This window comes from Homalodisca vitripennis, chromosome 5, assembly GCF_021130785.1.
Source record: "Homalodisca vitripennis isolate AUS2020 chromosome 5, UT_GWSS_2.1, whole genome shotgun sequence".
Taxonomy (NCBI): domain Eukaryota; kingdom Metazoa; phylum Arthropoda; class Insecta; order Hemiptera; family Cicadellidae; genus Homalodisca; species Homalodisca vitripennis.
In genome coordinates, this window is record NC_060211.1 from 142,193,242 (window position 1) to 142,219,305 (window position 26,064).

Consider the following 26,064-nt stretch of genomic DNA (forward strand, 5'->3'; position numbering starts at 1 on the left):
GGCTTTAATAACATTTACTACAAAGATTTAAATGGTATTCCTATCATGTAAATGTATCAAACACATATGTAACACATGCCGAGGTAATATAAATCAAACAGACCGTTAAAGGTACGTTCTAGAGGTAAGTACCAATAGTGCAGTCTATTGTCTATTGAGAATTGTTACTATAACATACCACTTTAAAACACTTAAAATAACGCTTAGCTGAATATTGTGTATTCTGAAGAGATTATTTAAGAGATGTTTAGATTTAATTATTTACTCTATTAGATAGTACTCTATTTCATTACGATGATATATGTTCCAGCAAAATTTAACATTTAATGTTAATTACATTATAAGTTGGTATCTTTAAAACAAATGCGTGGCAGTATATTTTAACCCCTAAATGGACATTTATTGAGTTTAAAAGAGCGACATAGACAGTTAGTTTTTATATAGCTATAAACTTTTGGAAAGGAAAATTGGATAAACTGTCATTTACATAAGTAACGTTTTGCCATATTATCGGGGCCAAATTACATACAACAAATATTTAAATTCCGTTAACGTTATTCAGAATATTATTTCATTAACTCCATTCACAGCAAAACATGCCAAGTATAAAAAACAGTAATAACAAGTACTTCAAGACAAATAAATAACATACTAAAATTAAAACCTACAAAATCATACTTAGCTTGTGATAGTGGACAATTTTAGATTCAAGTATGCCGAATGTAAAGTAGTCAATAGGTATGAAACGAGCAGGCAAAGCGTCACAGAGTCGTTGACATTTTGTGGCCGATAGATAACAAATCACACAACAAAGGTGGAAATGTGGTATGGCCATTTGACCCTTTGTTATTAACAGCTTCGTGTTTACTGTTAAGGGTTAAAACGCCCTCTTACTGTTATTAGTAAAATAAGAATATTAATAATGTATAAATCTAAATTAAATGCTTACAATCTTCTACTTTTAACATTCTACTACAGTTATAAATATCATGTAGCCTCATCGGTTTACATGTCTTGGAGGCTTTGGTAGGATATTTTCTCCACCCTGTGGAAAGCTACTTTCTGTTCACATATACTAAAACCAAAACTGGTAGAGCTTACTAGCTACATTACTATGAACGTCCGTTTGTAAAGGTGAAGGAAGGAGGCAGCGGTATATCGTGGTTAGCTGAATCTCAACCGATTATTGATTACGGATCAATAGCCTGCCAATAGCTTTATATCGATCTGTAAACTTGTCTTCTTTAGTAAACTAATTTTCCTTCTTGAGCATATCTAAAATTCATCTCATTACTTTTATATAATAGTAAGAAATAATTTCAAACACTATTTTTGTATAAAACTCTATTTCATTTTTAGCTTTACAAATATATTCTCCTATGTCTTATCCGTATCCTGATGTTCAAAAACCCTAATGTGTTCACGAACTCGTGTAGATATTTTACTGTTTCCTTCCATAAACGTATGCCAAGCCACACAGGATAGCAAGCTACAAATTATGAAACTTCTTACACTCCATTATTACAAAACGCAATTGTTTCCTTCGTTGGTGAATTCTTGGGCTGGGTAATAGTAATATTGAGTGTTCAAATTATGTGTGGATTCGCTTTCTCTTTACCGAATTTCCTATATTGAAATTTTATTTCCTCGTTATCATCATATTATAAATGTATCTTGCAGTGACAATCTAGAAATGAACTTTAATATAGTTCCGACCACCTATTAGTAAGTAATATGAAAACGCCTGGTGAAAAATTAGGGATTATTGAGGAGTGATGTGGAACTCCAGTTCCTGAAGGGGATCAGAGTACACGATAGTCCCACACTTTTAACAGCAGTGCACATAAATATGACCTATTATAAATTATATTATTTGATTATAGTGATAAACAAAATAATCCAGTTTAATTCAGTAATAAGAGAATACATCAGTTGCAGTGTACGGTAACTGTGACAGGATATTGTCGAGATTGTTGTGTGTCAAGAGATAGAAGTGCTCGAAACATGTAACATTTCAATTAACTGAAATAATTAAATTACTAATTACACGTTTAATTACCAGCGTGTGCTTTAATGGAACTGCTTCTGTTGGTCATACCAGTATTTATTATATGCTGACATGCTCACTTTTTGCAGTATTTAATTGATTTTAACCTGGAGGTAGAGGGCAATACATGTACTATAAAGTAGCTTTCATTTCGCAAATTCATTATTTAATTGTCGCATTATGCCATATGTAGCCAATAACCTCACTACCGATACCATTTAAACACCAATTTTTATGTTTTTTTTACTGCAGGAGCTTATTATTGTAGTTTTTTTTAGAAAAAAAAAACGCGTCATAAATATAAACTTAAATGTGTTTTATTGAACTTTTGTACGTTATGTCTGAATAATCAGCTAGCATAACAATTCAAAAGTATTTACAAGGATAATTTATAAATATCAGTTCTAAAAACGAGAAATAAGTAAGAAAATAATTTATATTAGCCTGTGCATAAGATTAAGTAACTTATATGAAGTTTTATTTATATACAGATATTTCCTTATTTATAATTTGTATTACAATCGTATAAGTGACCCAAATAAGACTTGTTTCAAACTAGGACAATCATCTACTTATGATTTATTTTGACATGACTGTGGATAAATATCAAAAGAAATTATGATATAAATACAGAATAAACATTAAAATAAGATACATAACGAGATTAAACAAATCAATTTAAATGACCAGAATACTATCAAAAGCTAAGTAAAAAAACTCTCGGCTATATTAAAATATATTTCATTCAATATGAGTAAGATACATGAATTTATTTGTATATTTCATAATTTTGGATGAAGGTAATTCAAAGAAGTCTTACAAAGATACATTAGAGATATCAGCACGAAAAATATATAGGTAAAGTGTTCAGCAAATTCCAAGGAGGGTTCACTTCTGGCTGATTTATAACTTCCAGCTGAACCCACACTAAGAGCAGCAAAAACCGATGCAAAAACTTAAATATGGGCAACTCTATGGATATCCAGGAACGGCACATCACTAACCGCAAATGTCGAGATATTGGGCTGTAAAGATAGATCAATAGGTATAGTATACTGCGGGGTATAACTGTTGGAGTTGATGGGACTCCTTTGGCGCTAAAAAGAGTTGCTAGCTTTGGGTTAAGGGCGTACCCTCCCTGTCCGTTTTAAACAGAGAAGCTGGTTCAGAGTTGGCGTTTCCTTTTTGCAAGGATTTATGACTGAGAATAGTGCTCGAAATATTTCTTCATTCACCTCGACAAAAAGCGGTTTCATCCTCTAACATTATCCATCCTGAATATTGTATCAATCCGGAAGTGTTAAGGTCCTTTATGAGACTAAAGTCTGATGAAAGGTTTCTGAGTTTAAGGCATTCAACTGGACGAATAGTTTTTCATCTATTGATATAGTTAAGGAAACATGTAAGTTAATATTATTCATAATATTTAAGATTATTCTAAAAACTATGTTTATGGCAGCCACAAATTCACGCAGTAAAAGGTGGAAATTGTTTGGTGTGTATCGGGAGGTTTTATGGGATCTTATAGTAACATTATGGCTCGTATAATCCCAAGTTCTTTTTTCTCTTAGGACAAGATGCTTATAAATTGTACTTGGTCCTGTAAGAACCTTTGAGCTGCTTCCCGAGTGACAGGATATTCGGGATGGGTAAGGTTAGGAAGTAGGGGTCGCCTTCTATCAAGATGAGCAAGAATTAGGGTACTACATCTCAAAGTCATGTCTTCCCGGAAGAAGAAGTGGCCAGCTCTGAACCAGCCTCTCCATTCAAAGTAAGCAGGAGGTAGCACAACCTTGTTGAGGCTAGCAATAACCTCTGAGGTTAGGGAACAAAACCCCACCAACTCCAACAGTTATCTCCCACAGTAGACAGACCTATCGAATTGGCCCTGAACCCCAGAATCTTGAAATTTGCGGTTAGTGATGTGCCACTCCTGGACATCCATAAGGTTGCCCAGATTAAGTGACACATAGTGTTGTTTAAAGTCTGCTAGAGACCGCTGATCCCTTTAAGACCTAACTAGAAGGGACTGTTTGGTTGTAGCAGTTTGAATCCTAATGGTTCGTGTCAACTTATGATACCGCAGTTTCGGTCCTTCTCCTGTCGTCTCGTAATAGACTTTGCTTGAACCCTGCACTACAAACAACTAGAGATCAACCATAATTAATCATTTCAGATCTTGTGCCTAAACATTTGAATGTTAACTGATACCATTTATGGTTAATAAATTCATGTGAATCATGAGGTAGAGTTAAAAAATATTATATAGGTAGTATTAAAAAAATTAATCACATGTATTGATAGTTAAATACTGTAAACTAAATTAAACCCACGTCTAATGAAAATTGACCAGGAATTATGAAAAGTAGTAACTAATAGAAATATCAAACTTTACCACCTCTAATTGTTTCATATAATATGTTATTACAACGTTAAATCAAAAATTTACGGTGTGCTTCTATATATAGTTCAGTGTGGAAGAAATTCAAACATAATTTCGGATTACAAAACTGCTTAAAATTGATAAGTAACCTAATTATTAATTTGGGCCATTATTTTTCATATTTGTGAATGAAGTAGTCAATAATTAAGGAAGATATCTAGTAGTCATAATGGAATCCTTATTGAATGTAGACTATGCCTTTTAAAATCATCGTAGAAACACTCTTATTGATAAAATAGACCTGTTAAGTATTTGAGAAAAAAAATAATTTAATTTCTGTAGACTTACCAATTTTAAAATCAAAGTGTAAGGTAAAAATCACAACAATTCCATAAAAACAGTAGATACTTTAAAACAATTATTATTATTAAAAATTAAGTGCCAATACAAAATGTTACATGGACAATGCTCCCTCTTTGTAACTCGTTAACTTCGTTTGTTTGCTTTTACTCACAGTACGTATTATACTTGGCACAGGCGCGTTAAAGGCAAAGGTGATATGTGGTGATACACCATATCTGCCAAGGCTTTGTGCAAAATTCTGAATTCTACATTTACTTTTAGATTTGTATTTACTTGCTGATGTTGAAATATGATGAAATATGAAGTCCAGGCGTTAAATTGTACTGTAGTACATTTTTACATGTAAAATAATAATAGCATAATTTCGTTTACGATTAAAAAAAAAACAGTTCAATTAATTAATAATGTTCAAAAAGCTTCAAAATGTTTATATATCCTTGATTAATTCTATTATTTTTAATTAGGTTCTTATTTTTTTGTATTATGTTATTTAATACATTTATAACAGATTTTACTTTAGAACTACAGGCAGTAAATGTTAAAGATCCAGAGTCATATATGGTTAGTAGAGTTTAGACAACAATAAGCGCTTTAATGTATCAAATACTACTGTAAAGTATAATAAGATAATAAAAGTATCGTGTACATTAAAAGGGTATAAATGTGTACGTTTACTTTAATCGTCACTTAGGAGGATTGATGAGTCACTGCAATCTCGTCTAGTAATCTTCAACATGGCTTAACAGGTCTATTTGTACAAATAAAAGTGTTTCTACGATGATTTACACAGCCTGTAAATGTAAATGGAATCTGTCTGTGTATTCAATTAGGGATCGCCCTGGGCAACGTCTCTGTACATTGTAACATAGGACACAACAAACAACCACAAACCGTTTGAAACAAGTTGGCATTATGAATCAACTTTAGGTTACGTGATTAATAGTCTCTAGCACTGGGCAAATTCGAAAGCATGAAATTTCCGGCATTATATAATTTCGGTTCATAACGAGGTAATGGGCTGACATGAGCTATTTTAACTATGAAACCCATTTTTTATTTAAAATTTCCTCATCTTTTCCTTTTACTCTTCCGATAACCTAAAACCCAAATAGATGTCTCGGATCGTATTGCACTGGAATTTGAAGTTAAACAGAACATTGAAATGATTTTTTGAAAGTTACATGAATCCTATTTAAGTGTAAATAAAAAAATATATATCCTCTAAATGATTCGAGTATTATAGATTGCTTTAAAAGTGGTCTAGAAAGTATTATAGTTAGTATGTGTTCATCCCAGACTAATATTACGTACAATACAGGAAAGTTAATAAAATATTCTAACACTCTCAAATCTATTCTATGCTTAAAAACTTGAATAAAAATTCAATGATAAATTCATATCTCAGTAGAAAGAAATATTTTTCATGTTAACATAATTCAATAACTAAAATCCTATTAAAATTAAGCATGGTTATAAGAAGGTTTATTTCCTTAGATGTAGCATTCAAATAACAATGTCCATCCTGAAGCTGGTGAATTATTTTTAAGTGGAATAGGGAAAACATATAGCTAAATGACGAAATTGTCTAATAAAAGTAAAGAAAGTGAACATTGGGATACAAAAAAATGTATAAATAGCTGCTATAACACTGACGGTAACAAGGAAGCAGCCTCATAGAATTAATTACAAGTATAAGTAACATTTATTTAATTTAATTTAAATTTAGCATGGCACGAGCTGTGTTTATCTCATTGTACACAACAACCTCCTAAATATAAATGGTTTTACAGGAACTGTTAATGACGTTTTAATTACAACTGATTCAAACTGGATTAGTTTATTTACGAATTAATATTATAATGCTACTGCTGTACCAACTAATTCTTAAATATATAGGAGTCCTACCCTGTCTGTGCATACTGGTCTAATCTGTAAATAGTATGATCGAGTGCTTTTCGTTCCTCTAGAAACTGAACTTACGCCTGGATACTTTGTTGTACGTTACGTCAGAAAACTTCATATTTATATACTCTTTGTGCATAGACCTCTGAGAGACAATATTAAATCTATTTAGATCTCTTATAGTGATTAATTTACTGTATATTTTCTGAGTCAAAAAAGAATGTGTTGAAGTTTAAAATTGGACTCTGCAAGGAACCATTAATATTCCTCTTGTAAATTTCTTAGCAGTAAAAGTTAATTTCAAACAGTTTAATATTTCGTTAAAAGTAGTACAGAATAAGTCGTAGTAGTTAGAAAAAAATATATAATAGTATATAAACGCATAGTCATAAACAAATCATTAGTTGTTTCATAAAAAACCAACTTACACTGTGGTTTGATTGGTATTCCACGTTTGTAAACAAAAAATAAGTTTAACTTAAAATATAAATTATGTTCTACGTTTTACACTACTTAATGTTTTACAAAATTCATTATGAAAAGGATTTTTTTTTAATTAAAAGAACGAAAGCAAAAGTTTTTAAAAATGTACCATGATGCTTTGGTGGGACTAAAAACAGTGAGAGGATTTGCCACCCGCTTACAATAAACACCAAGCTGTCAATAACAAAGGGTTAAATGGACATTCCACATTCCCTAACTTGCTGTGTGTTTTGTTATCTGTTGGGCGCAAAAATGAATGGCTTTATCTGTGCGCTCGTTCACTCCATACTCAGGGTTTACTCATACGTGGTGAGGTGTAATCTGATGTCTCACGCCGCCGTATTGACAATAGGCTAATTATGTTTATTGATTCTCAATAATATAACAAGTATATTTTATGAATTTTTATTACTTGTACCTAAAAAAACTAAACAATATTTTTATACATTAAAACATCCAAAAACTGTAAGGGGTTTAGAGGTAACTGTAATGAAGTTATGTTTATTAAACTGAGTTCTTGTCAACACACACACACACACACACACACACACACACACACACACACACACACACACACACACACACACACACACACACACACACACACACACACACACACACACACACACACACACACACACACACACACACACACACACACACACACACACACACACACGCACGCACACGCACACGCACGCGCGCGCGCACACACACACACACACACACACACACACACACACACACACACACACACACACGCACGCACACGCGCACGCACACGCACACGCACACGCACACGCGCGCGCGCACACACACACACACACACACACACACACACACATACATATATATCTATAATGGAAATAGCCTTATTTAATTTCAATAAACATTGAATCACAAAAAGTACTTGCTCCGCCGGGAGTCGATCCCGGATCTCTCCCTTGCCGGGTGAATGTGCTACCATTACAACACAGAGCGCTTACTTTTTCCGATTCAATTATTTTGTATTTGGCCGTATCTATCACATATGCGTTTAAATATGCTAACTAAAATATTATCGGAAGACCAATTTTACCTGTCAAACGACTTTTATTTACGTTAAATTGTATGAATGGCAATAGCAAAACAATGTTTATGGCGTTGAGACTATTATATGTCTAAGGCCAATAATCTAGATTTAAAAACTTATAAATTCCATCAGTTAAGAAGCTCTCGTGCTCTACTGCAATATTTTTTAGTTGCTATTATAATATTCGCATTATGCTAAACACCAAAAAAGTGAAAATTTTAAATAAAGATTCTCCTATCTTAACCACAACATAAATGAACCAAAAACCTCAGAAACCCAATTCAATTAGGTAAATTAAACGAAGTTGTTCTGTAGTTGCTGCTTAACATTTTATGGCTTGTTTTGTGAAAAACTGAAGTTTAAATAATACATTATTTTATATTTTGTAAATATTTCAAGGAACATCTTTTAAACTTTAATATTTGTTAATAAGCATTCTACGTACATAGGTGAATGAAAGTATTAAAAAATCGATTCTTATATAAAAAACATTTCTGTTAATTTTGAAATATCACACTTTCACTAATAATAATTATTATTGCATTCATAAAATAACAAATTGGTGATACAAGGAATATATTGTAACACAACATTGTTTTAGCTTCTATAACACTTACAGAGTTACCGTAAGGATCCAACAGGTACGTGTTACCTTTACTGTAATTTCTCATTCCTCCCTCACCACACATGTGTAGCACATTTTACGCAGTGTGTAAGTACCTGCCTGTAAGCTACGTGTGCTTGCTAAACTTTATATCTTCACATGTGAGAAAAATGATAAATTCCGTCCCTCGAAAGATAGTGTAATATTTTACTCATATAACAATGCCAAACGTTACAAATCAATCATGTTATCATTTGAAAACTTCTATAATCAATTATAACCAACTGTATGTAAAAATATGGTACAAAATTAAATTAACGAAATTAATAAAATTATTTTGGTGTTAAAATTGATAATATATTTTATAGCCTGCATTGACCAAAAACAGTCACTATACAGTCATATTATAGTCACTGGTTGTCTTTTTATTGTTATAGAATTAGTGCGTTTATTGTTGTTATTTGTTATTGTATTTTATTATGTTACTAGCAATGTGTATACCTGGAAAACTGCATGTAACTTAATTTATAGCCGATTAACATAACGTAATTGTGTTTTTATTTGTAGCTAGTTTGTACTTTTTTTTGCAAAACTAGCATTGTAATGCATCTTAGACTGACTGCATTTCGTTAACATTCTTCATAGGTGTTCTTTGTGGTTCGGCTGACAGTGGTACTGTTTTATCTTTGAACATTTCATTTTCTGTTACTGATAACTTGCACATACATGATATACTCTATATATATATAAATGGTTCATGTAACTATATGTGTCAAATAAATAAATCAATACAAAATATATTTATTTACTTTATACATGTACATATATGTACCAAATTTATTATTGGAAATAAAAGTCTTTTGATAGGTATTTGGTCTTCCGAACATATAGTTTTGTTATGTAAACGCATATGTGACAGATATGACCAAATACAAATTAATTGAATCATAAGAAGTAAAGGATCTATGGTGTATTGGTAGCAAACCCATCCGGCAACTAAGAGATCCGGGTACAATTACAAATAGTTCGAGCAAATAAATGTTTGTGGTTCAATTTTTCCTGAAAAATTATGCCTATATAAATATTAATTAACTGTTACAGTTGCCTACACTCACATTTTAGGACCAAATATTGTTGCTATTCTTTTTAGATTTACCCAGTGAGTAAAGTACTAAAACATAAAGAATCCTATATCTTTACGCAGGATTCAAGAACATTTTTCCATTAAACTATTACTAGATATGGAAAATTATCGGATTTTTTAGGTTTAATATACACATATTAAGCAAAATATAAAGTTATATTAGTACCTATTATTTCTTAAAAAGAGTTGCGTGTAATTGTTTCATTATGGAACATAGTTACAGATATTTTATTATTTTTCCTACAACATTAAATCTTTTCGTAACATTTAGTTCACAACTAAAGTACGGCTTACATTTTAATAAAACTTTTGCTGAGTGACCGTAATTAAAAAGAAAAACTTATGTAAAATTAAAATGATAAATGGATCTATCGTTAAAAGTCTTCAAAGCATGAGACGTGTAAGCCAAATGCTACATTTTGTCCACACATGCGATAAAGGCCAAGCATTAAGTAAAGCTGATTCAGTCACCCTACGTTATTTAAGGTAAACCGAGCGAACCTTTCAGGATAAGCGGATTTTGGGGAAGATCAACACTCCTTATACAAAAGGCGTTCTTTGACCCACGAAATCTTTCTGGTGGACAGGATTTTCGGCACTGTAACTTTTCTCGCTTTAAGGTTTTTATTTAACTACCAACTGACAATTACTAAGTAGCTTTATACCGCCCAATATATTTTAATATATTTTACCGCCTATTATTACTATTCATGATATAATTTTGCTATTATCCATCTGCAAATTCTAACCTTAGTTATTGACAAGGCTTATTGTAAAAAGCGACTATAATTTTATTAATCTTAAAAAGTGCAAAAATGTAATGTTTGTAAAATTAATCATTTCGTTACAAATTTGAACACAATGCTATTTTAAATAATGTTACAACATCGAACAACCATATTATTTCCAAAACAACAGTTTTTAGAATCTAATATCTGTTGTCCCGAATGATGTAATAATATAATATTTACACTAAGATTAGCATTTTATTACAAGTATTATTTTATGTATGAATTAAATAAGCTGTATTATTTGGAAGGGCGATTGCAGTATAATCAGCTGATCGCTTCTTAAAACCTATTTTTGAGCCGGAAAAGCGTCTCTTTAACATTCACTCTAACTCTGAACATCGCTGAAGCTCCCCGCTCGTACCATTGTGCATCTCGCCCTCCTTGTTGAAATTTTTAACAGAACTTGTCTACTTCTGTGGTGTGTCGTTCTGTCCTCCTCGTCTCGTGTTTAAATTGCAATAACTAGCTGTGTATTTTTACAAGTTCAGCTTCCCTCACTCTACGCTGTTAAGTGAATCTTATGTTCGATTCCATGTGAATTCTGATTGAGTTCAGAACTACTGTATAATGCTCAAACAGTTGATCTCTCTAGCATTTTTTAGCGTATTGGTAAATCAAAACTTGTGCCGTTGTTTAGTAGATGAAGCCTAATTTAGTGCGTTTGGCAGCCCTATACAATTTAAACTCTCTTCTCTCCAGTAAAAATCATTTCCACGGCATCAAGAAATATCATCTGTCTAACTCAATAAATCATACATTTAACTCGTAAGTTTAATTCGTTTATGTAACACATATACATTTGGTTCACTAAGAACTGGACTTGTCTGTGCTAAATAAAATTCTTGTTTTTAAAACATTTTGTATAAATACAAGAATTGGCTTTGTGAAACCATAAACTGAAGCAAGAATTAAAGGATAAACCCCACTGACAAAAAGAATAGAACGAATCCACTTATATTTACTCGGGTAAGCTCTTTAAATAAAAGTACGAAAATTTTCAAAAATATATATTCTTATAATTTTAAAGTGCGTACAGAAATAATAGCAAACCCGGACGTCCAGTCGTTTTACAAAATTTTAGTAACTTGTGCCAGTACAAAACCAAAGAATCTTACACTTTAAAATTACTTTTTTTACTAAAGAAGGCAATTCCTACATGACAACGTTTAGGTTAGTAATAAGAGGTAGAATACTTATACATTTGTTGATGGTTATCAATACGGGAATGATTACACTTTAACGTGTTTTAAGAATAAATTAGAGTGAAACCATCAAAATTTAATTGCCTATAGACAGTCTGAGAAGGAAGATCTGTTCTGCTATATTAAAATCCATGCAGATAATGATACATTTCTTTCAAATATTTAAATACTATATACTTTTTAACCACGTTTTGTATACCATCCGCTTCTTAATAGAAGTGAAAACATTCTCTTTTAAACGTTATTTCTTACAGTGATGATTTAACATTTCAATAAACACAAAATTTATTAGTAAGATAGATCATTAAAGTATGTCATTTCACACTGGAAACAAAACCCACTTTACAGCCTGATAAAAACATCGAGTGCTGCCACTTCACTACAGTGGTGATTTACTGTTTACAACTCGGTAGAAGTGTCTCCATTGTGGCTGACTTTCATATTCGGCATTTCAGTGTTAACAGCTCAATCTCGAATATAACTAATTAGCTTCTTGCTAATATTTGTCCAACAAAATTTTATTTTGTTGGACAAAATAAAATGTTTTCATTTATTGGAGTGTTTGATCATATATTAAGCATTTAGTTTCCAATAAGAAGAAGCTGGTAAAATGTAATTAATTTATTGTTTACGTTAATAGGGGCTTCAAATAAAAGTACGCTTTTGTGAGTAAAGAATGAAGATTATAAAAGTACAGGAATCGTGTATTGTATTCTTATTAACTTTTACTACTTGGACGAGTATTAAAATCGTAAAATTTTATGTATTGAAATGAAAAATGACAAAGTATGTACTTACGTATTGCTAATATTATAAATTATTATATAGTATTATACGTATTATTACTTGTGTCACAAAATATTTTGTTCACATTATAATTCAAAAAGTAATCTACTACCAGTTCCCCTCTTTATATAATTGATTTTAGGAGTACAATATGCCCAATGGCGCAGTGTAGTGGGTACGGCGGTTATCGCAAGATAACCAGATCAAGCAACGCCGAGCGTGGCTGCTGCTTGGACAGGTGACCGCTGAGCGATCCTGTCCTTGCAAGCGGCCCGCCTGCCCGGCCATTGGTGGTGGTTCGGAAGTCACCTTTAAGCCGTTGGTCCCCAGGTTAAGTGTTAGAGAGGGCTTCTTAGCCCTAACTTCGCCTGGTAAAATAAGACATTCTTTACTTTTTTTTTTAATATTCTTCAATTATTATTAAAACATTACTAAAGTACGTAGTTGGTAATTACTGGAAATTACGCTTAACATTTCCAGACCACCAAGTGGATGACAAATGGTGTATGCTGTCTGTAATTTTGATACTTGTTTATTGATTGGATAAGGAAGTCTGGTTTATATTTTTGTTTCATTTTCGGCTTGTTTTATATATATATAATATATATATATATATATATATATATATATATATTATATATATATATATATAGTATAAAACTGTATATATATAGTATAAAACTGTATATATATAGTATAAACAGTAGTATAAACAGTTTTAAAGCTTGTTTTAAAACTGATTTTCAGCTTGTTTTTTAAACTGTGATAGAGGTAGTGAAATGGATTCTGATGTCGAGTACCTGAATGACGTTAATTTATTCTTAGTCTTTCTGATGACAAGTCCAGCTAAACTGACTTATATTTATTTTAGTGAGATAGTACAACGTTTCAGCCGCAGAAATTATTGTCGTGGAATCTGACTGAGGTTTTCATGGCTATGTTACCTTTTTATTTTACTCCAATCATAATAATATTGTTTGGTAACGAATCTACTATACTGAGAAACTTAGGCTTCATGCACTAGTGGTATTAACTATGTTTAGCTAGGATACGAGCTAGGCAGCACCACAATGATGCGTATTGGCTAGTTCCAGAATAGGCTCATACTTCAATGGACTTCTATGCTGGCACTTAGTGGATAATTCGTAGTTTAAACTATCATTGTCTTCAGCACAAAAAAATTTTTAATTATGTTTACATATCATTTAAATCATCCATTATTTTTGAAATTTGGAATCTAAAATTTAAAGATGCGACTTTATTTTATTTTTTAAATTATTTTTATTTTATTACTTTATTTTTCATATTCAGAATGATCATACGTCATATCACAAAATTTAAAAGTATAGAGTAAAATTAAATATTTATTGGTAGAAAACTAATCATATAATGTATACAGTTAAAGGAATTTCCTTAGTTTTTATGGATTTAATCATTTACCTAATTTTAACAATATATTTTTATCACCCAGTTTACATTTTTCCACGTAGACACTCTAAAGGAGCTTTCTTACTGAACTACACAAAAGGAAGTCTATAAATCAAAGCGACCTCATACTACTGAAACATAGAAGAGTACATGGAATATCCATTACAATACGTGTAATATCATATCTCTTCAAATATTTCACTATTACTGATTTTAAGTATTAGTATAACAAATATTAAAGTAATAAATTTCCGGATTGTATAAAAGTACATCACCATAGATTTCAATGAGTTGTACACAAATACTATTACCATTTTATCTTATAATATACGTTTATAATTTACTTTTTTGGATAGACTACAGCAAAAATGTTTCTAGTTTACGATTTACAATTGGCAAAGGATAATTTTAATGGATAACCAGATTTTGGAAATTCTCCAATGTATTATGTTACTTCACAAGAATATAATCCTAAAGCTTGGAGATTAGAATAATGCATGTTTCTAAGGTGTCAAAAAACCTCATACATAAGATTAAGCAATAATAGATTAGTACAAGACGATAAAACACCAAATTTAAACTTTGACAGGGGAAAAAGGTGTATGTCATAACATTTAATCATACATCCTAAATTTATATCCATGAAAAAAGTACTAACTCTAAGATTTCACAAAACAGATGCAGTATACAAAACTTGCTTCAGAGGAGGAGACATTCAGAAAAAAAACGCATGTTTACACATTTTTCTTGTTCTCAAACTAAGAATCCTACTATCGGAGTAAGCGAGTACTGTATACAAAAATAAGGAAGCTTTCATTATAGTCAGACTCTACAACCCTCTACCGTTCATTGGAAATTACTGAGTAGACTGAATAGAAGCCTGTATAACTTAAAAATGTGCTTGCCTACTATAATTCATTAATAAAAACGCAGGTATACACAATGGTAATCACATAGAGATTAAGCAGAAGAGATTAATAACATTGCCTTTATAAATAAAGAAATTTCAAATGTTATTTTATTTTATTTCAGAAATTTACATATATCTACTTCAATTCCTACTTAAAGTCCGATTGTTTTTAATAACTTACAGGATTTTTAATCGCTTTTTTATCAGTAATACAGTACTTCTAAATATAAAAAAGATTGTTATTTAAATAAGGTGTTCTAACCAGATTAAATTGTTCCTTTTATATACTTTTTATGTATTAATTTGTAAAAAAGTAGTTTCATTACCTCTTTGCCTGTTTATACAGATTAGTTAGTAAAAACAACTTTTAAGTAGATTTGATACATTCCTACTATTTTGTACTCTTGTCTAAATTACAAAATCTATATATCTGTCAACAGTTTCATATCGAGGGGTTCCTGGTAAAACCACCCAAAATCCATTTTTTTTCGAAATTGAGATTGTCCTCCCACAGGATAGCAGAATTGGAGGCAAAACCACCTATGTACGTATCTACAGTAATAAACAATTAAGAGCCAAAAGTTTATTTACCCAAATCCTTTATAATATGTCAGGTAGTCCCTAGTGTTTCTGTTTTTACTTATTTAATAATTTACAACTGGAATATAAAACACATTATATTGAATATATAAAGGGCCCAGATTTATGTATTGAATATATTTGTTATGATTTGGGAGGTATTACACTCTTTTTAGATTAAAAGTATTTTTATTTTTCATATTAAAGTTTATTCATATTGACCTTCCGGACCAAATGAGGTCCACTATCTTAATGGAGTCTAATTCTATAAGTTGCTCTCATTGCTACTTACCATTGCGACATTGTTATTTCTGTGTTGGCTAAACTTATTTGGCGATTTGTAAACGTACAGCAATGCAATATTTTTACAAGACATGCGGGGTAGTAGCAGCATACCGAACATTCTGTGTGTGGTGTGTGTAAGAACTTCAGCAGCAGAGTGAATGAAAACGGTATTTCTACTTTTCTATATAGCAGGTAGATTTGTCATCTCGCTATTATTGTTTCAAATATTGAAATTAATTAAATAATTGTAGTAGAAAATTTCATTGTAATTGCACAACTTTAATAAATTTTAAATGACAACGTGTCCAACGGATGACGTGATTATCTTGAATTTTAAAGATGTAACGATATAATTCCATTCTATTATAAGTGGTTAAAATACCTGTATTCATCAGAAAGTATACGACTGACAACATCATTGCCCACGTTATTTCTCTGCCTCACTTATAACCGTATTATTTGAAAACCAACGATTATGCACGTGCTACCCGATAGGTAGCAGCTCAGCCACTAGCGGTATGAGGCTTATCTTCCACACATCCTGCTGCTCCGTTACTCTTACTGTATTATTCATTGTCCCCTCTAAATACCAGGTAATCCTTTCAGTAAAAAATGGATTGAATTTTAGTGGTTTACTAGAAGTACACATTTAAATTTTTTCCCAACTTACAAAAGAATTTCTTTTAAATGATTTCCTTATAGTTTTCTATTAACAAAAGGGGGAACACATAAATAATATATATATATACATAATAATAATAATCAGTGAAATTTTCAAATTAGAATAATTAGACATTAAATAATTAAATAGGAAATATTTGATAACATTTTATTCCTAAAGTATAATCCAAAATCTGTTTGCTTTAAATTTCCAATCACAAAACTAAGTAAGGCATGTATCGCAATGAAGTAATAGCGTTTATTATTATTATTATTAATTTTTTTGTCAATAATAACTTTACCAATAAAGCGTTTTCCCTCCGAAAACTTCAGTTTCGTAAAATACTAGAAAATAACTAGGTTAGTATGGTAGGTTATTACTAGGTTGTATGGAAGTGTATACCGGTCATATTGGGTAGATTATTATATGATTTTAGATAATGCATTTTTGTTAAATAAGTAAAAAAAAACATTTAAGTCATTTTGCACTCTAATCTATAAGGTCTTTTACGTAGCTCCTAAAGTGACATTATATTCTGAATAGGTATGGGTGAGAAATTGGGGATGTCAGCGAGATCTCATGGTACAGCCGCTATTAAAAGAGATACTGGGCATTATATGAGTCACGCAACCTTGGAAGAGTTTTCTCACACTTTAGGCTTTACAAAAATTTAAAGTTACCCCTTTACTCCAATTATTTTTAAGATGTGCTGGGTAGAGATCCACCAGTCTCCCCACATGTAAAGAAAAACATCAAATTTGGCTGTACTCAGCTTAAATTATATTGCAAGCTTTATAGCAGCCAGTAGAAAAGACATGATTTCCTTAAAATTGTTCAATAATTTGTAGTGAAAAATAATATGTTTTTCCTTATCGATGTCCGTGATGAAGAAGGAAAAGGTTAGCACCTGTTCATTAAGCAATAACTTATCGGAAACTTTGCCGGCCAATAACAAATCACACCCAACAGTCTTTAATCCTGTACTACTTGTATAATTGAAAGAACTGCAGACAATAAATTTAATTGTAAACAATACCACCAGATTTCTATGGTTCATTTTTATGTATGGATTCCGTTTGATGTTATAATTATTCCAGCCATCTATATCGTTTTGGACACTTTGTATAAATCCACCCTCGAGGCTGACAATAGCTTACTATTAGAGCCATCAGAGTAGCAATATTCAAACGGGATGCTGTTGGTAAACTATTATACAATGAAATTACTATAATTTAATATAGGATTCTTGGCTAATTTTAGCTCGACTTTTTCAGTACATGTAACGTTATTCGATTAAGTTACTGATAAATGCCGCGAGATAAGGCATGGAAATGTGACTTCTCTAAAAAAAACAACCAATTATCTCTATATTTTTAGATATCCCTATATACACTGTTTGAGCCCACGTGTTCCTGGATCATTTAGACAGGATGTTAGGAGATGCCAAAAAGATGCGACTTAAGTGTTTTATGAAAACAGATGTTAGGAATTCAAATAGGATCTAGTTCTCCTACAGGTTTCGTACAGTAGTTTATTATATGTAGGAGGCTAAATGCATACGGACCTCATTATCTATCCAAGCGACAATTGAAATATTTCTATTACAATAAAAAAAAGTAAAGATACTTATTGGTTATGAAACACTATATTATGATACTTAGATACTGCAAACAGTGTAGACTTTTATCCTCTTTAAGTATTGTGTATTACTATTTATGCAAATACATAATGCATTACGTATATTTATTTCCTTTGAAAACATATGTTTACCACAATAATAAAATCACAAAACGATATAAGGGAAAAGTGTCTGAGATTATCTTCCGCCAGAAAGTTTACCAAAAGGTAAAAGTTACCAGTATCCACTACCTGAATGACGGTGCCTGAATACTTTACATTAGAACTTAACCGCCGCATTCTACAATTTAATTCAGTTACAAACTCTCTGCATTCTTACTCGCGGTTGGTTTAGAAGTTCGTTATATTATTCATAAGTACTTATTTTAATGAAGATTCGAAAAAAGTTTAATAAATCCGTGATAGCATAAATCTTGTTTAAAGTTTCTACTCATCGCTATTTGTTGTTTAACTGGGACAAGCGTAGGAGAAGAGGATCAAATTATTCTATTGTTTGAGAGCACATTATTTATAACATTAATTTATGTACTCGATTTGCTTTCTGGAAAGGTTTCCACTATTTGAATTTATGTTTAAAAACATTTTGTTTATTGAAATAGTTTTATTTGTAAAATAATATGTTACTTAGAAATTAATGTGTTTCTTAAACTTTGCTTAAAACCCTTGTAAGAAATTTTAACCTTGCTTACATAAATATTATTTGGTAGTTTATGTAATTTCGGGATTATTTATTTAATTATTGTCTTTACAGTTTTTCCATCACCTATTAAACTATCGATTCTAAACCATTGCACTTGCGACAACTAAATATCTCGTTCATTACTGTATTATAATCCCTGCAACTCTTAATCAACTGTTCTTTCTGTCCTAGTATGAGGATTATAATAACATTAAATTTAATAATTTTACGTAAAAGGAAGTACTACAACTATACACATCAAGTTTTATAAAACGGGACTAAATATTACTTAATTTTAATGAAAATACTCTTATTATAACTGCATATGTACTTATTTTTGTATGATATATGTAGCCAAACCCAATATCCCAAACATGTAAATGCATTATATTTTCAACAAATAAAGAAGACATTACGTAGTTGTATTAACAAATCAGCAGTCATTTTTATTTATATTATGAAAGTAACAACTTGTTAAGCAAAGTCCAAGATGACAAAATGTAACAGATCAATGTTTCACTAATTTTAAGTACACTGTAGGTTGTAATTTATAAACTCTGCACATTTATCCTCAGTATTTGCGGCATCTGGAATGTTAAATCTAGCTATGAGAAACACTGGAATCCTCCCAACAAAATCCAGTGTTGATGTCGTGTAAAGCCTCGTGGTTAAACAGGAAACAAGCTATATTTTAGGCAATTTATGATATGGTTATGTTTCGTTCTTCCCCAAATGTATCTCAGTAAAACATGTTTTATTTACAGCTAGTTACATTTTTATAATTGACAAATTATAAATGGATGCATTTACAAGAGGAGGAATAAGTAAGATGACAAGGAATTCAGATCTGAGCTCAAATCTGATATTTAGAATATCAGATATGCCGTGTTGTATTTAATATCATTACCACTTTAGCACTGTGGTATATATGAGTATACCTCAATTGTGACAACTGTTATTACTTTTTAATTAGAGGTGGTCTCATGTATAGTCTTATAGTGTCCAACTTCTTGAGGTGGTTGCTATTATCTTTAGGATTTAATAAACAGTCCAAGAAAGAGAATCGGTAGGTTAAAAATCAATAATATTGACAAAATGTGTTAGGATTACACATTTCCTTTACACTTTAATATGCGATATCGCAATAAATCCTCTATGACGTATCGACTATAAAATTGAATGCCTTTTTGCCAAATAATTTCGTATTTATTGAAGATACAGTGACATATTTTGTATTTAATTGCTGTGCTCATGTAATATTATCTATTTCACACGTGACTTAATTACATAGACAATACTTTGTTTCCAATATTTAAGTAATAAAAGTAAACGTACTACTTTTCATTGCGCTATGCAGTTACGTGTTGGTTACAATACGTTCATGGTTGCTTTCGGTTTAGATGTTAGATTAGTAAGGACTAAAGTACAGTCAGACTATTTTTATAAATAGTATTGTATAACGCCGTCAATATCGGCGCAAGAAATAACGCCGTCAATACAGCTCACAGAATAACGCCGTCGCCGCACCTCGCCGTCAGCGGATGAGCTGCGAAATATAAACTGAGTTACTCTTAGTAACCCATAAGAAAATGGTTTGGGTATTATTACCGCGATCCGCTATTAATACTAATGATTTTGCATTATTTTTTTGAGGTTATTTATTATAAATCCACATTCATCGTCTGATGTTATTCTGACTGATTTAAAAACAAACAAAAATAAAAATTAATATTGACTTACATGACAATGAAGCTATATGCTCCCTTTGGTTGTTATGATTTAGCATTTTTTTTAAATATGAATCGTTCTTTGTACGGTGAATAGTCATATAAATGATATACTTTATAGTTGAACTATTGGGTTATATAAGGGTTATTGGGCACAAGGTAAATGGGCATATATAAGGCTACTTACTTATACTTAACCTTACTTTCTTCAAAAATAGAAAAAATGGGAAAAACAGTTAACTTGGTAATGAAATTTTAATTGTTATTTAAAAAGCTGTCTAAAGTTCACATCATTGACTTCCATCTGTTTGAGGAACGTCTATAATATAGATTAATTAAAAAAATCCTAATGAATTTCCGATCTACCCGCGCAACTAATAAAAGAGTGGAAGATTGAAAATCTTTGTATCCATACAGTTGAGGTTTGTACTACTGTAAACTGAGTGAAATGTAATTGTTATAAATACGTATGTAATAAGCAATCAGGTGATGCAATCAGGTAATAAGCAATCAGGTTGCTTGAGAATTGGGTTAAGATCAACTGGCTGAGAAAACACAGTACATTATAGAAATTGGCTCTTTTAAACATTAGAACTTTGGATCCAATGTAAAAAAGCCTCATATTTTTCTCTATTTAAAGTTCACAAAAGGCGTATCTATACTGTAATATCTTTCGATTAATCCTAAATATGTATAGAAAGTATGTTTTAAATACCTAAGACCATTTAAAAATTTAAAAGTTAATTTAATCATATAGTACAGTACATATAATCAATGAGTTTTATTATTGTTGTTTCTACATGGGTGCTGAAAAGACTCCTACAAATAACCTACAAATAATATAACTTTGAACAGTTACATAAAGCATAAAAACTGAACTGTGCCTCTTCATCATCCGTGGAGATGGCTCGTAAACAGCCGTTGGACAATCTTAAATGTATGTATAGGTGGATGTGCGTAACAGTTTAAAGGTCTTAATTAGTAGAACATCTTGACACGAATTATATCTCAAAATATTAATCCTATATCAAATGACGGCACTCAAAATTTTCAATACTGGATCTTATGTACATGTTTAAGAACGGCTTAATTTTATTGTAATCATATCAGATAATACTAACAAACTTCACACATGATTATTGATTATAAAACTTAATTTTTGTCCTGTTATTTTTCTTTCTACAGTACACGAGGAGTCCTTAGAAAAATTTAAATGTAAGCACAGTTAGTACAGCATAAATTTAGAAGAGCTAGTCAAGCAAAGATAATAATGCCACAAGACGCACATATAAGTTTAATCCATTAAACAATTTATTAATTGAAATATTTTGAAAGAAAACTGTACATTCAGCAGGAAATTTTGGAAGTGGTTTTAATTAGTTTAATTTCATATTAAACTTTCTTTTTTTAATTACAATAACAACACAAAATTGATTTTTATTATAATAAAGGTATGAAAAAATATCAAAATGATGATTTAAACCCAGCAATGTCTTACAGGCCATTAGGCAGCCACAAGAATTATTAATCCGCCCCGTGAGTTTTGTCATATGAAAATAGAATTCAACTGGAAACTGCAGTCTTTGAAATTTAAGGAATCATGCGCATACAAATATATTACAAATGTTTAACCTGCCAAAGCAATTGAATATGGTAGCCTCTATGGTAGGTTCATAGTTTTTAGTTGTTCTTGTATATATTTTAGGAGGGATGAGATTCCGTCACAACATTGTTATAAATCTAGGTTTCAAACACCGAATGCGAAGTGAAACTCCTGGCGGCTTATAATATTACATTAACTTAACATAATGGTTAACTTCAGAATCTCAGTGGGGAGCTGTTGTAATACATTTTATGTAAATTCTTGTTGTAGAGTATTTTTTTGAAATAAGGATCGATCTTTCCATTAGCTAATATAAACTTAAATTGTGTATCTTCAAGAAATATTTCCGTTTTTATTTTTGGTTTGCTGACATTCATTTATTCATTACATTCAGGAAAACTTGGGCTGTTTTTAAATATTGCACATAGAGCGTATGTAATATTTAAACTATGTGGTAACTGAAATTTTTAATGCGCAGGTTTCCCTATCTAAAACGTGGATGCTATTTCAGATGATTCGAACGTAATTTTTAGGAAATGATCTCGATTTGAACTGAGTAATAAATTTTTTTTAAGTTTTGTGAAAATGGATAGTACTTAGGTAGTGTATAACGAGATAATGTGAAGAATCGTGGCCAAACTCTTCATTAATTGAGGTAGGCTAAACAAAATACGTACATTTATTCTCTACTTATGGGTTACATTTTACAAAGTAATATGTGTTCTAAGTAGCATGTTCCAATCCGATTTAGTAATAAATTGGGATTTTTCAAAGATATTATAGATTTAGAAATATATCAGTGAAAAAGTAACAGTACATACATATAGAGAGATGTATATCATTGGGCATTAGAATAAAGTATCATTGTCACCTAAAAATACAGCAGTTTTAGAGTATACAATATTTTCTCACATTTTTTCTACAATATACTTAAATAACGAAATAAACGCAATATAGACACAATACGTTCCATATGTCGTTATATATTTTTATATAAATTGCAGTTCTTTGGATTATTGACTGTATGAGATTTATAATTCTTCTTCTCATATGAGATATTTAAAGAGGTAATAATCATAGTAAATTTAAGTGTTTAACTTCATATATAATAGTGCCTTATATATATATTTGGCATTATGTTAAGCCTTACATTTGATGCATGGTTTTATTTCTCAGCATACATATGCAAAGATAGTGCTTTATTCTACCAAATTACATTACAATGGTTCGGAAAAATAACAAAATAGGCCATTAGTAATATGTAAAAATGTAGGCTAATTAACAATACAAGACTCCTTATAAGCGATAGAACTGTAATTTTCTTCTGTTTCACAAAGATAAATAATGAGAGTTTTTGAGTTTGTTGTCTATAACAACATTTCTAATGTAACTGAATGTCATGTAGAATATGTTTCAAACTGGCTTCTTGTTTTAATGCTGTATGTCACGTTTTAAGCTTTTAAGAGTCCAGAGACAACAACGAGGGAGCAGACCTGACCTCGATCGGGTCAAAAGCAAAGCGTCCTGCTAGAAATAGCTTGACTAAATGAAACATTGTTTACTACTCAGGTAATCTTCAATTAAAATTCAACTCATTCACTGGCTATAATTGCTTACTTCAGTCTTTTTAAGGGATCACTTATCTTGAACTTCTTCTTCGAACTTTATTTCTGACGACCATTCTGACATCCTTCTAGGTCACACTGCTGCTAATTTCATTGTATTAATATAAAAAAATGAAGATCAACCAAAATTATTAATTAAATAAATATGTGAGTATTACTTAGATACCATTAGTACTTTTGTTATAAGTTTATATTTTATGTTTATTCCTAAGATTATATGTATATAATGCATTTAAAGTAGGCCTAATTATACTATTGTTTTTACTAATATTTCTATTATATATTTGTTCACCTTCAATCATGTATAGTTATAAATCACTGCTGTTCCTAATTATAAATTTAGTAAATAAATGTTATTATTAATTAAATTAACAATATTAAAATAACCCAAAATTAATGAGACCTACATCGACAAATACCATTTTGCCTAAGGAATATTTACTGGCCAGTAATTGGTAAACATTATAAGTCCACTTATTTCATTTGTATACTGTGGTTGGTATAGAATATCTTGGATTAGATACAGATAATTAAATCTGAATTTAATAAATATTCATTTCGTTAAATATCAATTCTGTGCTGATTCACACAAGGACGCTATTATTGGGCTTTGTTCTTATCGATTATTGTAGAGAAATAAAGTAACTTTTATAAGATCAATAAATATAAAATGTAATGTTTAAAATAATCTAAATTGTCGTTATGACCCCAATTTTTTTGGTAAGGTGGTAGTTTTTACAAATACGATTTAATGTTTCTAAATGCAATATTTTGTAATATTCTTTGTTATATGTAAACTAAAACATCTAATTCAATTGATCTCAAATAGTGCTCCATACCGCCTTATTCCATGAAATATAAAATACTTTTCTTATACTTTTTATGAACACAAAATATTATTTTTCTCATTATTTTCAATACTACAAAACAAATTAATAATAACAAACAAGATCATATAATAGATAAAAGGCTAATTTAAACGATCTTTTTTGAAGCAGATGCAGCTCTCATTTTGAAGCTTAATGTTGAGAACCTTTTTTCCTTCATTTTGAAGCGTTCTCACGATCTAAGCTTACTAAATACCTATTGAGCTATTAGGCTCACTAAATAGCTATTGAGCTTACTAAATAGACTTAGAGCTATTAATAAAATTTTCAAGCTTAATGCAGCGTGCCTCTCTGTCCCTTATATGGAAGAACTCTAATGACCCGAGCTTAATAAATACTCACTGTGTTACTGATGTCATTTTCAAGCTTAATTTTGTGAGCTTAACTCTTTCCCTCATTCGAAAGCGCCAGCATGATTAATTAGCTGTTAATCTGTGCAGTATTGAGCTACCTAAATATTGGAAAGCTTTTAAATCCACCAGTAGCTTCAATTTAATATATCATATTTGTGTGTCCAAAGTGAGCTGAAAATATAAGAATTATTGACGACTTAGTAATACGAATAATTACTGACCTTTTGTAAACAGGGTAAATGTAAATGTATGTAAATGTAAAAAATGCAAATGTTTAAATAGATCAAGTTCGTGTCATGTACTGGACGATATACGTACATATAATTGTAAGTAAGCTGCTGCATATATATATATACTTCAGTAAGTGTGTTATTAATAAATCCCCATTAATGTGCCCTTGTGTTCTCCTCGCAGTAATAGCCAGGCAAGTGAAGAGGAAATTCGTATTAATCCAAGGATAAATTAGAAGTGGATTTCTATAAAGCAGTTATTTTACTTTCTTTTGCGTATTCTCATTATGCAAAGTTCTTTTTTTTTAATTTTATTTTGTTTACTCCGTGCACCTTAACATTTGTAAGTTATTTAGAGATTGCACAGATCTCAGTTTTACTAAAACGCTTAAACATATTTTACAACCAATTTTATCTAGGAATTTGGGTACCAGTAAAAACATAATTTCCAGAAATTTAATAATTATTATTGTATTAATATAATCAATTAAAATTACAAAAGGGAAAAGTATGTTTTAAAAATACTTATGGCCTAGAATTCGTCGAGTGTTCACTTCTGGCTGGCTAACTAAATTCAATTGCAAACTTCTTCTATAATTTTCTTAATCTGAACAATATACAATGTATCTAGTTTTTCCTTTAGATTTTACTTTACGCTTTTAATATCATTCAAACGTGGAAC